At 27.4% G+C, this 18,790-nt stretch overlaps 1 protein-coding gene across 1 annotated transcript in view; it reads right to left on the bottom strand.

Moving 5' to 3' along the window:
- The window catches only part of LOC112687370 (FMRFamide receptor-like), a 106,055-nt gene extending 90,892 nt beyond the window's left edge, over nucleotides 1-15,163 (bottom strand). The window contains exon 1 of the mRNA XM_025560027.1: nucleotides 14,622-15,163. The gene's annotated coding sequence lies outside the window, so the exon portion shown is untranslated. The remainder of the gene's footprint in view (nucleotides 1-14,621) is intronic.
- Between the last annotated feature and the right edge of the window lie 3,627 nt (nucleotides 15,164-18,790).

The following is an 18,790-nucleotide window of genomic DNA, read 5'->3' as shown; positions in this document are numbered from 1 at the left end:
ACCATTGTTATGTGCATAATTAATTAATAGAATAATTTTACAAATTAAATAAATTGAACTTAGAAATATTTCAATAAAGTTAATATTTTAAAGTCTTGAGTTATTTATTTCAACATTATTATTATTTTATATTGATTACAAAGCTGAACAGTTGAGTGTACTAATTTCTCGTTGCACTGTCCGGTACCCATATATCGGCATGCAATACCATAAACGTTTTCAGTAACCATCGACCATTATTGTATTTCTGCTTGATTATAAATACCTGTATTATTATATACTAACTTGTGAACCTCATCTCGATCGATTGTAATGCTTGTTTTCCATTTTATATTTTTTACGCGTAACAAAGTAACCAAGTACGGTTAACAAGAGTTTTTTTTAATCAATAAAGGAACGGGTAAATTCATGACTACATTACAAAGAATAGATAATATAACGATTGGCATAAAGTTCATTTTAGTCTTAACACTTTAACTTCAAAAATTTAAAGTTAGTAATTTCTTTTTTATCTCATATTGTTATGTTTAATTTAAATTCATTTTTTTCACAAAGCAAGGTAAAACATATTTTTACTTTTTTGTTACTCGAATCGAATTCAGATTTGTTTCGGTATTCTTAAAGATGATCGCAATCACGGTGTAATCAAAATGTATAATAATCATAATATAAGTTTATAAAAACAGCTTAATTTTTTATGTCTCGGTAGAACTTCAAAAAATTGTCTTTTTTTCTAAAAAGAAATTTTTCCATTAGTCGATGAAAATATTACTTGTTTTCTTTTACGTTTAAATTATGTATCATAAAAAATTTCATTTGATAAAAATACTCTAAAAATTAGAAAAAAATGTGCTGTATTTTTATTTTATTTTTTTTTACTGTAGTTTTTTATGTTTATGATTATATTCCTACTATACAGTACATAAAAAAAACGTAACATTCAATATATTATTGATAAATAAAAAGAGAAACAAAAATAAAATTTGTAATATTTTTCTACTTTGTTTTATTGATTCAATTTTTCTTTTTAAATATTATTTAGATCAGTAGTTCCCAAACTGTGAAGCGCGCATCCCTAGGGAAGTGGGATAATTTATTGGGGGAGACCTAAGTCAAATATTTATAATATATACTAAACTTCTATATAATTTTTTTTAGATTGACAGTAAGTTGCTTTAATTAAAATAATAAATAAAAAGGTGTATTATTTATTCATGGGAGGCGTGTTTAATTTTTTTTTTTTTTTGATTTGCAGATGCGTGAACCAAAAAAGTTTGGGGACTGCTGATCTAGACAACTTACAACAGTTAAAATTTAAAACAGTTAAAAGTTAAGAGTATCCAAATACTTTATTTTGTAATGTTTTATTTTACCTACTTCAGTTTTTTTTTCATTACTAACTTTTTTCAGTACGCATTATCAATTTCAATATTTTATTATGTTTTAATAAATATAATGATAGGTAGCAATTAATCAGCTTTTCAAATTTAAGAACTACCTGTCTTTTTTCAATATTATATCAATATCGTTCTCAATTATTATATCAATATTATTAATTTCTCAACTAAAATGATAGTTTTACACACATTTATAATACTTTATTTTGACAACAATATGATAAATATGATAAATTTAACTACGAATATAATGTAAGAGTTTCTATTGTAACTTAAATCGCTTTGTGATATTATCATTTTCTTTAAACATTGTCTAAAAATATTTAAATATACCTTACGCTATATGGAAATATGGAGACGAATGTAAAACTGATGTGTACTGTTCTAATATTTGTTGGTGATTTAACATATGTAATTATTTGTACGGGTATATTATTATTTACTGTGAGATTTATTACTCGTTGTCAACGCAAATTTATAACTTTAAAATTCTATATATATTATCAAGACATTTATTTTCAAGCGATAAAGTTTATTACATAGTTTATATCAAAACACAACAAATTGTAATAATGACAACAAGATCTAGTGGTCTCTATTTCACGTGTATTTAAGAACACGTTACTTACGTATTTTTATATAAACGGTGATAAAGTGCGTGTAATTAAAATACACGTATACACGTGTATTTAGAGTCTATGTACTCGTGTATTAAAATTCCATACGTTATGATCAGTGGTGGTTACAAGGATGGGTAACAGAGACACGTGACCCATTTGCCCCTCCCCCATTGTTGTTTACACAAATTAAAAACAAATTTAATTTAATTTTTAAATAGTAATCATTTTTTTTTTAATAATAAATTAATAACTATTGATTTGAGTTTTATTTATACGATTGTATTATAATATAGTTTACAGTAAAAATACTATAAAAATAACTTATAAATACGACCATGCTAATTCTTTTAATAAATTACAAATTAGATGCATACATAATAATATAAATTAAAAATTTTGTATTTGATTTCTCTACGAATAATGATAACCAAATGACAAAACCAATGACACTAACTAAAAAAAATTTCAATTATCTGCCGATAACAAATGACATACTCGTAAGAGATATAATAACTCAGTACGCGAATATTGTACATCACACGTCAGAATAATTCGGCAATATTATTAATTTAAAAAAATGAATACAAGTTTCTGTTACACGGGTAACTTTAATACACGTGTACATGAACTTTAAAAACACGTGTAATTTAATACACGGGTATTCCTACATATTATTATTTGATGTTCGGACTACGTGTACATGTGTATATCAATATGCGTACCAACCCGAGAGCCTTAATAAGAACTACTATACTAACTATTATACATTATAACTACACAATTTATATTTTATTCATATGAAACAAAATACGTTCCTAGATTAAGTTAAGCTTATCTAAGAAAATAAATTTTCTATACTTCATGGACCTATGACCATGGATAGGAATCAAAAATTTTGTATTTTTTTAATTTTATAATTTTAAATAAAATAATATAATTTACTATTTTAATTGTGAAATGAATTTAAAGTTTAATTTTTAATAGAAAAGTTTAATTCATGTTTAAATAGCTGATTTATATTTCTCTAATAAAATTACAAAATCAATTAAACATATCAGACTATGTTCTGTATGTTATAAGAAGCATAATAATGAAAATTCTATGTAAAATCAGTAGAACATATTATAATTTTGTCAATAATATAATTTGTATTATTAACTCATATTATGTTATATTAAAAATATTTGGAATAAAAATTGAAACAGAGATAAAATAATTAGTTGTACCATCGCTGATACGTATATATAGTATGTTACGAGTAATATGGAATAACAAGTAATGCACATATAGCTCGGGTAAATTTGAACCTCTAATAGAAATAAATACTTACAAATTACAGTGCCTTGAAAAACATGAAAACTTGACTGGTTAATCGTAAATATCAATTATTGTTCATATATTATTGTCTGATTGTATCGAAATAGCTACTACTTTTATCAATCATATATAGGAAAATAATAAATTTAATATAGAAGAATATAAATATATAAATTGCGAGTAAGAATTATTATCCTGATATTTTATACTTTGTTCTGTATTATTATGTATATACAAAATTATAATAAATTATTAGTAAAATATTGTACAGTTATTATTATAAGTAGGTATAACAATTATTTATTTCTATTTGAGTTTCAAATTACCTGGGTAGAAGCAAATTGTCTGATATTCCATATTGCCCGTAACATTTAAATATATATATATATCGTATACGAAATATTAATGATTATTTCATCGGTACATGTGTGGGTAAAAGGTAAAACACAAAGAAGAATCTACGGGGAATAGGGAGCTGGGAATTTAAGCCAGAACTTAAAATTATCTTAATTATTAAAGTCGTTAATTTAATTTTTATTTTTTTTCACACGCCATATAAAGGGAAGCAATTAATTACATCTAGAAAAAATTCTTGTCAAATAAAATTGTAAAAGTTTTAAAATTAACCATCATAATTTTAAATGTTTAACCGATGGTTGAGAAGTATTAAGTAGGAGTATGTATTAATAAACTCGTTTTGAATTGATAATTTTTATGACACTCCATGAAACTTCATCATCGAACAAAGGCGATACTTAACAATATTATGGAATCTATTATAAAATTAAAAACTCAATAGCTCACTGTAGTTTACTTATATATATTTATATATTAGTAAAAAACGAATGTAAAATATTGTCTATTTTCATGAAAATGATCAACAAAATCATGTTACCTACAGAGAAGAAAGAATATTTGTATTTCGTTACTCACGTGTAGGAACTTCTAGATCCTAAACCATAAAGACCCTGTATAATAATATACAAATATAACTTACGAATAAATGTCGCGTTCGCTTTGTAAGATTGTAGCATTAAATTTGTATATACGAATTGTCTGAGAGAGAAATCTCAATACGGGATGAATTCCGTGTGATGGTTTTGAGGAAAAAGAAATTGAACGGTCGTACGTAAGCTTGTGTGAGTGTGTGGGCGTGGGCACATGAGTGCGCGAGACGAAAACATATTGTATTGTCATTCTCAAGATGTATTATTATAACTGTTATTATTATTATAATGAGTAGTATTATTATTACTATTACCCATTATTAGGGCTTGAATTGTATAGTTTTTGCTTAGTATTATTTAACATTGTTTGAAACTATGAGTCCAGTTGTTGGGTATGATAAAGATTTAAAATCTTAAATTATGTACTGCTTATTTTCGCGTAGCTTAAGAATTTTAGTTTCATAATGCCTGTTTCTTCTATTTTTGTGATGTCCTTCTTATTAATATGCATTCAATTCGATTAATTTCATGTTGTTCATCCATCTCGTAATTGAAATTATGATTATAAAAAACAGTAAATAAACATAATATATTCATTTTCATATTGTTAACATTAAAAAAATTAAAAAAAATTCTAAATTAATTTGACCTTTTGTAGTTATTATTTTTAATTTTTGTATGGCGTATTATTAAGCGTTTGGTTTAAAGATTTACTTAGATCATAAGATAGCGTACGTTTCGGTAAATTTTATAAGTACTAATAAAATTCGATCCTTCAAAATTATCATAATTGCCGTGCCGAGGTATCACGGACACGAATCGAAATAATGTATAATACACCGGTTACATTATATAGTTCCCGGTGGGACGGACAAGAACGGGTTGGACAGCGGTATTGCAACATTAGGGGATGATGCGCGGTGATGGCATTGAGAGGACCGTATTCATATATAAGGGCTGTTCGAAATTTAATATAGGCGATGCGAAACGTCCGGGCGCTACGAATGCCGAACATTTTTCCCCGCATTCCGTTATACGTGCTCGCTGTGTATAATATATAATATGATTTTACCGCGATGATGATCTCCGCCACAGTTTCCAGCAAGAACCATATTACGCACCCACTGGGACCATCCGGTTCTGGAAAAAATACGCGTATTCCTGTGTGACACGCGAACGAATAGATTTTCGTATTTTATCGCTATTAATGTAACGCGGAGAATTCTAATGGTGAAATATCGCACAATAAAAACATGTTACGATTGTTTGGCGTACAGAAAACGCAATTCACCAAGTCGATTTACTATTAAGCCGCGTTGTAATTACTTTCGCGTAGTATTTGCTATCGAATTGTATGAATAACTGTTATTATTCACTTTTACTATTATTATTTCGTTTGTTCGCAATTCAACTAAAAGCCGAAACATATCCGCAATGATGTATACAGTCGGTCATATATACTATCTTTGTTCAAATATACAGACCTTCACAGTTTGCAAACATTTTTTTTGTAGATAACTAATACGATATTTGACATTGGGTTTTTGAAAGTTTTGAAAATTCTGACAAATAATTAGAAATAATTCCTCTTAAACTTAAATCCAAATTCAAAATTGTCATTCTTGTTCTTTAAGTATTTTATACTCAAACATTTTAACTTATGTGGTCAAGTTGAACCAAAAAAATTAATTTATACAAATTGTTATATTTTGAAAATTAAGAATTTTTTTCAGTTCATGTTAATGCAAATTTAAGATAACCTTAATTACTTAATTATTTTATAAAATTAATATTTCCAGCTTTAAAACCGTTCAATCAAAATCAAAAAAAATTTATAATTTAATTTGTGTTAATTTCAACATCCCCGGAAATGCATTTAATTTAAACTGAGCAACTGGCTCAAGTATTAGATGTATCAATTATTAATAATCAAAATCATTAAAGGTTTTGAATTTGGACCGTAAATCTTCAATTATACTTAAGTGCCTTGTCAGTTTGTAATTATTTTCTGAACAACTCTATTGTTTTTTGAAGCGTAGGGAAATGCTGGAGAACATAAAAATATATATTCCCAGTATGCCAATTTACTAGAGAACGCTTGAACATCTGTTATCATATTAATAATTTTTTTTGTAATTTTCTTGTCAATTTAAATTAAGTTTTTATATACTATCAACTAAAAAATACAAAATCTTCAAGCCACTTTATGTTCTATAATTCTTATAGACTATGCTATTTCTTGTTATAAACATTTCTTGCATGTGACAAATTGGACAACCAAGTAATAATAGACAAATTATAATAATAAATTATTTCGACGGAGACGACAGAGTAAAATAAAACAACTTCATCAAAGATAAGATTACGAACAACAATTAATATCGACCAAGGATACTATTATTCCTTTTTTATTACGATCAACTTATTTTCATAAATATATCGACTAGTCAGCGATCCTTGTAGAGTAAAGTTATTATATTATATTTTAACTCTTAGATATTTATTATTTTTTTATTATTTTTTTTAATGATATCCTCTAGACCTCTAGAGCACAATAAGTCAACATGGATTAAAAAAAATAGCATATCTAAACTATGGATAATGTTGTGAAAAATTAAAATACATATATAGGTTATAATATATATATCTTATCAAAACTTAAATAATATTTGTCTTTATTTGTCAAATGGTAACATTTATTTCCACATTCGCTGTACGCTTTTATCTTTTTAAATTTGAGTATTTGACAAAATCATTTAAATTTCGACAAACAAGCTTGTCTCGCGTGAAGTGCATAATGTGATTTTTAAATACACTTATACTTGGAAAATTGCCAACTGTGTTTGTATATTAATATAATTGTTCTACGAGATATTTTTAATAAATGTAACGAAAACTACGTTTAGAATAACCTTTTTATATTTTAACCGTCTGTAATCCGTTAATAAAAACGACAGGATTTTAATTGATTATAGACTCTATTCTATATACATTTATCAGATACATTAGATATTAATATTTAATTGATTTAATTTTGACTTGAATATTTTTAAATATTTTTTATTTTTTATAAAAATAATTATGATTTAATAATATAAATATAATACTCAATTTACGGAATGCTGTTCTAATTACGGTTTTAATTAATGTTATTATAAATAGCTTTGCGTTGAAATTGGTTTAGAATAGGAAGGTGTATACATTTCCGATATATTTTTAGACTACTCTCCTTTATTCCTTTCTCTGCCGATCTTTAAATAGCTATAATTATAATTAAAAAATGTTATAGCAATATTATATTGTTCAAATTATGTATGCTCTATGTACATCAACATAATTTAAAAAATACGAATTTAAAACTTAAATCGTATTAAAATTTGTTCATTGTTTAAATTTGATGATACCATGACAAAATTTGTAATATTATTTATATATTTTTTTTAATATAATGAAACCAGCTGATAGCATAGGAAATAGTGTATTACAACTTTGAATAATTAATATAGAATAATATTGAATTAACAATAAATATTAGTGTTATAAACAAACGAATTATATTGATAAAGACCTGATTGACTTTTAAACGCTCACTCTGTACATACGATACATAAATTCGTAAATGTGCAACATAGAAAAAAGAAGGGACTTTTTTTTCGGATCCTATGCTACAAGTTATATAAATAAGGCCAGAGGTGCGTTCAGGATTTTCCAATTAATGGGAGTGAGACATGCGTATGATTGTATGAAAACATGTCATGGTTTTGTCCTCACACGCTAGTTAAGTTTTCCGTCAACTAATATTTAATTGAATAAATAATGCTGCAATTAAATTTCAGGCAAAAGTAGTAACGCTATAGGATTTGGGATAGGTTTTTTTTTAAACTAATTAAAAATATTAAAATAGTCGAACTTTAAAAGTCACTCACACGTGACCTTATTTGTTGATCTAATATCGAACCCACATGTTGTATACATAAAATACTACATTTTCTGACTTTCTCTAATAGTATCCAATATGGTCATGACTCTTGAACAGGGACATCCCGAAAGGGGGGGGTCTTGGGGAGGGGTGTCTCACCCCCAACGAAAACACCAGTCGGCAATCGGATTTGTTTCATTATAGCCTAGAAAGACCTAATTTAATTTACGGAAAACAAATATTACATACAGTGTATACACGAATAAAATTTATATAACTACTTATTATACAATATAAAGTATTATTATATATATAAAATTAAACTATCAATTTTAAGAACGCGCGACACTGATGCATATATACATGTTAAAAAGTAAAAATACAACTACATACAGTTAATTGTATTACATATATTGGGTAAAAAAACTGTAGTCGGCATATTTCATATTATTCACCCCCACCCCTTGATTTTCGTCTTCAGGACTACCCTGCTCTTGAAGGATGATATAATAATGATTAGTGACTGCTATTAAAAAACAATTACAATACCTAACAATTTAAACTATACAACAATACGGTCAATGAAAAAGAAGTTAGTTACGACTTACTCCCCATAAGCACGTTTATCAATAAAGTCATGACTGTTGTCTAAAATAGATTACAGTTAAATTACTTTAATAATGTTCACCACAATGGCATATGGTCATTCATTTAATCGATTCTACGTGGTATATAATTTTAATCATATTTATAACCATCAGCTTAAAATAAGCTGACGTTTTAACTAAATAAATAAACGGAAAAAAAAATCCAAATAAAACAGTGTTGATTTAATTCAGTTTAATTTTAAATAATAACTGAAACGAGTAAGATCGCGAACGATCAAACAGAATATTAACGTATGTTTATAAAATATACATTTTAAATATATGATTATTATTTTATTGAATATGCTTTTTGAAGAATTTAAGTTAAGTTTAGGATATAGAGTAATTGAACACTCGTAAGGACCGATATAAGTACTATAAACTTTAATTATTATCGAATGCATTAATGAATAAATTTGATAGAAAAAAAATATTTGATTCAAAAAATATGCAAAATATAAATGCCTATGAGAGTAAATATTATTTTTTTAAATTTCGATGAATATTTACCAATATATACATGTATATAGAAATATGAATTGAAAAAATCTCTTCGTGTTAAAAAAATTTGAATTATATTTTACATGATTCTTATAGTACGAAATATCTGTATTTTCTATAAAAGAATAAACTAATTCTTGTTAAATATTTTGATAAGATCACATGAATAAAACTCAGTTTATTATTTTAAATACATTTTAAATACTTATTTCTTAAATTGATGTATTTATGTAGAAAATTTTTAATTTTCCTCAATAAAACGTAAATAGTATTATGGAAATTCCATTAAAAATATTTAAAAGTTGACCCCGAATAATGTTGTAGTGTGTAGATCATGATATGATCTATTTATCTATGCATATCATGGACGTAAATAAGGTCCTTAAATGCACAGGCCTTGAGCTCAAATGGTTTCAAGAACAAAAAGAGTGGAACGTTTTTTCCATCAAATACATAAATATCTTAAGGAAGGCTAAGGATGGATAAGGGAACACTAAGCCCTCCTAAGCCCCTTCCTACTTACGTCCATGATGCGCATATTACTACATGTGTGTGACACTACACTCTCATAATCTATCTTATCCAAAAGGAAACATGGGTGGGTTACTTTTTCAGTGGTGTGGGTTTTTAGTTAAATGACACAATCAGACGACAACATGTAGAATGGTGGCCGCGTAAAATCAACATTTTTTTGTTATGCGGCGTGAATCAAACCGCCTATACGTGCTCACGAGGTTACCACTGTACCATTACGGACCCGAAAATTTATTATAAGAAAATATTATAAATTGGGTACTTATAACTTAACAGTAACCATAAAATAATGAAGTTGACCGTCACAAGTTGACCTTAATTAGTTGGGTAATTCAAGACAACCATAGTACAGCATGTTAACGTAATCAATAACATTGCTTTAGTTGGAAAATGTTGGTGAAAATAATTTGAAGATATATTGTAACAGATTAATTATAAATTTATTCAAATAAGTTTAAAGAAACATCTACAAACTAGTATTTAATGGTATTATTAATTTAAGTGGCCCTATTGTACAACCCAGACCATATTTTATACAGTCGACGATTTTGTTTCTTTTATTTTATATCAGAATTGAAATGTTATAATTAAATCTACAAAACAGTTTACATTTTTTTAAGTCCATCATAATTAATTAAAAAATAAAAATCAAATCAAATTAATTATAAATTATAGAAGTTGTAAAATTATATTACGATACTGTATGAAAAAGTATTTGCGTCTACGAGTTATTTTTTTATTATCTTCTAGAAATACAATAAAAGCTGAATGTCCACGAGTTTTATTTTAAAATAAGAACAACGCTATAACTAAACATTATCTATTAAATATTATTAATATTAGACGATTTAAAATGTTGATTACATAATTTTATTCTTCAATAAATTATACCTATATTTATAGTTGCTTTTCCAAAATAAATAAATGTAACTAATTAAACAAGCAGTTAAAGTTTAAAAGTTGAGTTGTAAAAGAAATTCGTTTTTACCCGTTCATCATAATAGCTAAGATGGGTAAACTACAAAACATGCAAATATCATAAACATTGATTTATGAATGCAAAGTAGATCTCAAATTACAATTTTGTTGAAAATGATTTGATTATCATAGTTTATGACTGTAATATAAAATACGAGTTTTAAAAGAACTGAATGTTGTATTATGCGATATGATATTATAACCAGAAACTTTTTCAATTAAAATTAATAATTGAACAGTATACAATGGCATATATCTTATTTTATAGCAAATAATTTACTAGTACTTAAAATTATTAAATATATAAACGTAATATTCATATACGAAAGCATTTTAGTACTTGGGGTTGTATTGAGACTTGATCTGTTGTATTAAAATTTAAGCATTGTCTTATCTTTACATACGATTCATCCGTGTGGAATTCTTATTATTATTATGTTTTGGAAAAGATTAACAACCGAGTAAGCACTGAAAATACATATTAATTTACTTAACGTTACTATTAACGACGTTTTGCATTCGAATCGTAATAATACTTATATATATATATATATATATATTTGTATGTGTGTGTGTACGAATGAGTTTTATTCATCAGTAATATGCATAATGTAACTAAAAAAAATAATTTAAATAACCGTCAAATTAAAATAAGTGTTTACTTTTTTGAAATTCGAATTATATTACATATTACAAATTATCACAGAATTTAAGATGAAAAATACGTACAAAATATTAATTTCATAAGTGATGATAATCTAAAAAATATTGAAGCTTGCTGAATTTTAAAAATGTTAAGATAATAATTTAAAAATTATAGATCAATAAAAATTAATATTTTATTAGTTCATATTATTATTAAAGATAAGCTAATAAGATAAATTTTACTAAATATTCTATTCATACTTAAATGTGCGTAATTTATATTCTTAAAGAATGTTTATTAAATATTTGATAATATTTAAATACCCAATTCAAGGTTATTAGATTTTATCATTAAATGTTTTATAGTTTTTTTATATACATTTCAATAAATTTATCATAATATTTCTAAAGAATTACTTATAAATAAACTTTGCTAAGTACCCTTTCAATATTTTTTTCTAAGAATATTAACAGTTTGTTTTATATGAATACTATGTTATAAACTCATAGTATTAAAATAAATAATTAAAAACTAATGTTAACTGTGTTGATATATAGTATAAATACAATTCAAATAAATATAAATCCCTATACACCATACAATGTATTTTAATTTGTTATCAATTGTCAAAACGTGTAACAAAAATTAAGAAAACGAAAAATTAATTTCTTGATAATAATCAGAGCTTCATAAATTATTCACAAAATTCTGCTTGATTAAATAAAATAAATAAAATATGAATTATGTTCATTAATGAAATAAATATATATATATATATATATATATTTATCAACACTGATTAAAATATAATTTGAATACAATTTAAGCATTTAATTATTTAGAGTTCATTGTAATGAAAAATATGGTAAATGAAACAAAAAAATATAATATTTTATATTTATTTTAAACATTTTTTGATAAGTATGTTAAACTTAGATTACTGCGGGGTAAGTAACAGATTTTTATTATTTTTTAAATATAATGTCCTGTTTTTTGCAAAATCGTTCATGCTATTAGTCGTTAATGGCTTATATTAAGTCTATAGTCAAAAAGATGATATTATTTTAGATCATATATTTTCAGCTTTTATCAATGAGTATTATATAAACAAGAATGTTAAATGATTTTTCAATGTTATAAAACTATGGATTGTAAAGTTCAAAAACATTATAGTGGACATAATTATCTTGCTATTGTATAAAATAAATTATATTTTGTCGTCAGATGAAAATGTAGTTCTTACAGCGATGCATTTTTTTGTCATTACCTTTTTTAAATTCCATAGTAAGTAAAAAAAATTGAATTGGTTTTACAATGATTTATTTCTTTAATCAGTTACGTATGTGAGGTTAATAGTGGTTCGAAAGTTTCACGTAGACCTATAATTTATCAAACGATTGAAAGTCTTACCTAGTTTGTACTTAAACGATATTAAATAGATACATCAAACGAATTTGTTCAAAAATGCACGTGAGGAAATACAGAAAAATTACTAACAATTTTTGAAATTTTAACATTCAACTTTGCGATATAATCTTTATTACTTCTAACGAAGTACTTTATGATTGAATTTATACTTGAAATATGTTTACCAATAGCTCACTCCACTCAGTCACTAGACGAATACGGAAATTTTTCTTTCATTATAAATTATTGAAACAATAATAAAATATAGTAAATAATGTAGTGTTTTAAATTAAATTACTTTTAATTTTTATATATTTTCAATGTTTACCAATTACTTTAACGATTTTAAAATATATTAATTTTGAATAAAGTATAATAAAGCTAATTTATTTCATTTTCTGTTGTTGAATAGTACGACATATAATATTGATAGGTTATATAATTATATGAATAGTAGGTATTATAAAATCGGGTAAACAGACACCAATAAAGGTTAAAAATATAATATTAACATTGCTTATTCAATAAATGGTTTTTACTGGTTAACGATATGATTTGAATATTTTATTTTTTGACGGGAACTCTGTATATATAGAAGAATTTATAGAAATTTCTACAGACAGTTTTACCTGAATTACAATAATTATCTTCATATTTTTTTTATTTTTACTTATTTTTAATTTTATACTTAAAGTATACATAAATAATTAATTTTAAGATATTTAAAAATCTAATATATTTCTATACATAAATAATAATCAAGAATCGATCATTCATTGGTAACAAAACATTATAAAAAAAAAATAATATTTCATGTTTTGTTTTCATTATAATAATTGTTTCATATCGATCTTAAATTAAAGAAAATATCAATACACCTACGTACAAATTTACATATCTGCAATAAATCCCTTATATACATAAGCTCCGAACAATATACGACTACAAACACATTGAAGTTAAAAATATATGGGGTTATAAATGGTTATATCATTCATTTATAAGCCTTTATTTTATATAAAATTTAGTTTTTTTTTTTTCATTTACGAACTAAATTTAAAACCCCGAAATCAAATCACTCGTTTACAGATTCTTATATTTGATTGTTCTTACTCTTGAACATGTTTTAATATTAACTCGATAACTGAATTTGGCAGTTTAATTTTACTACAATACTATTAAATAATACATTTGATAAAATTTGATTTTTTCCACAATTGTACGATTATTTCAAGTTTAAAATTTGAAATATCAATTAGATCGGATTTCGCACGTTGAGAGTATTATTTCATTATTCGTCTAAAATTCAAATACTAAGCATCTATTCCATATTTTCATTTTATGATGAAATGAAAAAAAAAGGATAAAACTGTCCGGTACAGTACCCGAGAACGTTGAATATCCACTGACAGGGGGATTTATTTTTATTACTAACAAAATCGCGAAAAAAAAAACAAGGCATTACAATAGCATCAAAACCGAATACATCGATAACGAAATCCATTTGATGGCATATTATATATATATAAATATACATGCACACGCACATGTAAATATGAAAAATAATATTAGTGGATAATGGGAAAATAACGAAAATCGATTGCAAGGGTTACCCAGTGCGTGGTCCAAGTCCACACCAACTGGTTCAAATTTTAAAATCGAAAAACACACACGGACGACTTAAATTATTTAAAGTGACACCACTTACCTGTACTTCATTTTAACCACACTTATATAAGCATGTATATATGTACTCAAAAATACACGTGCGCATATTTTAATTCCTTGTGTTAAACATCGGATAAATACGTTCGGTGCGGAGTCGACACGTTAGGAGACGGACGAGAAGGGAGGAAAACGACCGTCGTCCGATCGGGACAAATAGAGAAAGAGAGAAAGAGAGAGAGTGAGTGAGAGAGAGAGAGAGAGAGAGAGAGAGAGCAAAAGTGGTGGACAGAAACAAATATTTATATCTGTGTACGAGCAGGTTATCGGCGGTCAAATACGGTGTGTCGACGTCGGCGGCGGTGGCGAACAGATCACCGCGTGTGTCGTCCGCGCGAGCAGCAGACGCACGAGTGTACACACGTCAAAACGTAAACGGCGTCGGTAGCCAGGGCACACGACGCGGCGCGCGCGGCGGAATCGTAGTCGGCCGCTCCGGAGCCCGTGTGGGTGTGCTGCGCGCGTGCGAGTACGCCGTACGCTGCGTGTCGCCGGTTCGTGTTCGATCGCGCAGGTACGTCGCGAACCCGTGGTACGCGCGCACCGTCGTCGCGGTTGTTCTCGTTTCTTGGCGCGTCGCGTCGGCACGCGCCCGGCCGATCTTCTTGCGCGCGACCGCCCACATTTTCCGGCCACATACGCGCGTTTCGCGCACGGCTAAAACCGTACGGACACGCAAAGCCCTTCTTTTTCCTCCGGACTCCGTGACAACAGCGGTGAAACGCCGTCGCCTTACGACGGTCACCTCGCCAAACCGAAGGGTCTCGGGGGAATAAGAATGATTCGCACCGTCCAAAATCGTACCAATTTTTTTTTTTTTTTTTTTTATGTGACAACGCATAGATCCATTCTTGGTCTCCGACGAGTTCGATTAATAATTCTATGTTCATCACGTATGAGAAATATAAAAAAATTGAAATCAATGAAAACTCTATAGGTGTGTACTTTAAAAATTTGTGAATGCAAATAGTTTTCCCAGTGAACATCGACAGCAGACGATTATGTCTGTTCTTCGTTCACACAGACCTGTTCAGACCGGTTCACACAAGAGCAGGGGCGTATTTAGACTTACTTCCTAGGGAGGGGGGGGACTCACATTTTTTCTTCGATTCAGGCTCAACATTAACAGGTTAAATTTTTTGGTAATATTTAAATCAGGTGAAACCTTAATAATGTAATTTTTTTTTTTAATCTAAAGCTTAGAATCAACTTTTGTGTAGTTCTATTTTAACACCTGTCTGTGTTTTGAAAGTTACGCTTGTGTTTTTATTTGATTTTCACCAAGTATGGACCTGGCAAAAAGCCCAATTCAGTATTCACAGCAACGTGTAATTTGATTTCATTATAAAATGATCCAAATTAAAAAAATTTGTGTATCTTACACATAATCAATTCCTTAAATATGGATTCAGAGGGGCGATAGCGTCTTCGCCCACCCCTAAAATACGCCCATGAAAATGAGCCGTGCTGACAAAACATTCTCGCTCTGCGGAATGCCGAACTGATTCTGTCGTATTGCTACGTGTATGAACGGAACGGAAACGTTAAAATTATTTAAATTCAAACAAATAATTATAATATTTTGTGGTACGGTGTCTGTCAGTACGTGTCTGACTAGTGTGAACCATGCTTTATGCGAGTGGTCGATCTAATCGGAAAATAACGTTTCGACGACTCGAGTGCCGTTTTTTTAGAGGTAATACATTACTATTTGCATATGAACATTTATTAATTTACTATTTATTAAAATACTTCAAGTACACGAAAAAATTCAAACGGATGTGTTGAACCCGTTCCGGAGATCTGATTAATTTATTCGCAAAAGTAGTGTCTCGGGTATACACGAGTATCATCTATTCATGTTGCAAACCACGTATTACCATATCGGTGCATCACGATATTCCTGGAAATCTTTTTATTTTTCGTCGTATCGATTCTACTTTGTGTCAATATAGTCAGTATAGTCACGTCACATAATTATTTTTATGGCGGGTGTATTGTGCTCAGTGGTGTACTTAAGATATTCTTTTTCAAAAGTGATGTGACATATTTGTCACAATAGGTGCAAAATAAATGACACTTCTGAACGTGTAAGTGTAAAAACTGTCCTCGAACTATATATACTCGTTTTAAACTTATTTTATTCTTTTCATCAATATTATTAGCTTTTCAATGTAACAATGTATGCGTTTTACATTCTTAGTGAAACGAAGAATGTATCGATCTTACAGGGATGTTTTTCAATTCATATCTGTACCCTATTGTTTGAGTAGAAGCTCTAAGCGCGAGTGAATAACCATCGAGAATTCGGTTGAAGAAAATAGGATTCTAGGAATTCTACTTAATTTGTTTTACTCGGGAATTAACGGAAAACTTTTTTTAACAAAAAAAACTGTAAGATGTACAGTATTCGTGTTTTCTAAATATTCAGTAATTTTTTTACTATTGTTACAAAAAAAAACTGTTCTATCATTAGAAATCTGAAAATTAATTTAATTTTTTTTCAAAATCTAATTTAAAATTCAACAGTCCATTGATTTTTTGAACCTGAAAATTCAGTTTTTCAAAAACGTATAATAAATATAGCATATTACGTATAATAGTATGATATTATATAAATTCTTCCTTTAGTTAAAGCCTTTTATAATAATGATTTATTTATATATAGTAAATGAGGAAAACAATGAATACCTAGTATTAATATACGCGATAATAACATATAATAAAAAGTTATTGGTCTTAATGTAGCTTTCTAAGAAAACCTATTCATACGATTGCGTTTTGGCTACATTACTTTTTTCTTTAAGTGGTTTAAAAATAATCCCATTTAATAATATATTTATAGAAAAAATTGTATTAAAAACTAATAAAATATTAAACAAGTATACCTTAATTTTATTATAATCTAATTATACATAAATACTTAATATTATCATAATTTGTTTTAAATACGATTATTGGTGTTTTCTTTATGGCAGCCCCGAATTTAACGGTACAAATATTTTTACAATATGTGATATTAAAAATAAAATAAAATAAATAAAGTTCTATTACCATAAAATAGCAGTTTTTCTGCTTCCTCTTCCACCTCATTCCAATACATAAACACTAGAATACGTCACATCGTGGTCGATCATGTGGTACAACAATTAGAGGGTCGAATACCAACTGTTGAAAATTCTTTCTGACCCGCCAAGTTATGTAAATTATTATTATTATTATTTTTTTAATAATACGAAAAACAAAGTAAAAAAAAATATTAAAACAAAACACTCTTCCCGGCATATTCCTTGATATCTCTCTTTGTGTACTATAAGCAAAACCATGATAATGGGTTATGAAAACTGTTTCCTCTGCTTGATAACCTCTCAAGCGACGGAAAAATCTAAAGTGAAATTGTTAATTAACCATTTATTTGAAAACATTCAACTATACATAAGTGAAAATATTCGATGATCAAAATGTAAGAAAACAAAATTCTTTAGCTCTAAGGGACGAAGATACCTATAAGTCCTATATTGTTGTAAAGTGATATTCACATATTCATTTCAAATCAATACCATTGCGTTACGTTCGTAAAAATTACTGTAACTTAATTGTATCACACAAATAAGTAAATAAAAGTAAAATCTTGTACTAAATGTATGATTATTTTGCAATATACTATAATTGGTAGACCCGCAAAAATGATATTACCACAGTTGATATAAATGTTCAAGTACATATTTTAGTCGTGCGCATTTCTGTTCAGATTTACTAATGAAATATATAGGTGCATATACGTGTGTGTTTTATAAAAATATGTATAATGAACTATCTGGTAGAGAGAACGTCAGACATCGTTTCGGGGTCCGATACGAATGAGAGGGTAGGCGCATTGCAGATAAACACGAGTCACGCAATAATTGCAATAGTTATTCTTTTAGTGTTTTCCTCCGACGAATACTGCAATCTAATATTTAGATTTTAAACAACCACTAAGTATCTACACACACACACACACACACACACACACACACACACAAATATATGCATGTATATAATTTGACAACACGCTCGGTAAATAGAACTAAAATAGTACACTTATATTGATCGATCGAACAAAGCATACAATTTATAACTATGTATATATGTTACGGACAAAAGTCAAAA

This window comes from Sipha flava, unplaced genomic scaffold, assembly GCF_003268045.1.
Source record: "Sipha flava isolate LNK unplaced genomic scaffold, YSA_version1 34_pilon_pilon, whole genome shotgun sequence".
Classification (NCBI taxonomy): domain Eukaryota; kingdom Metazoa; phylum Arthropoda; class Insecta; order Hemiptera; family Aphididae; genus Sipha; species Sipha flava.
The sequence above is the reverse complement of the archived record's forward strand: the minus strand, read 5'-3'. Positions and strand labels throughout refer to the sequence as shown.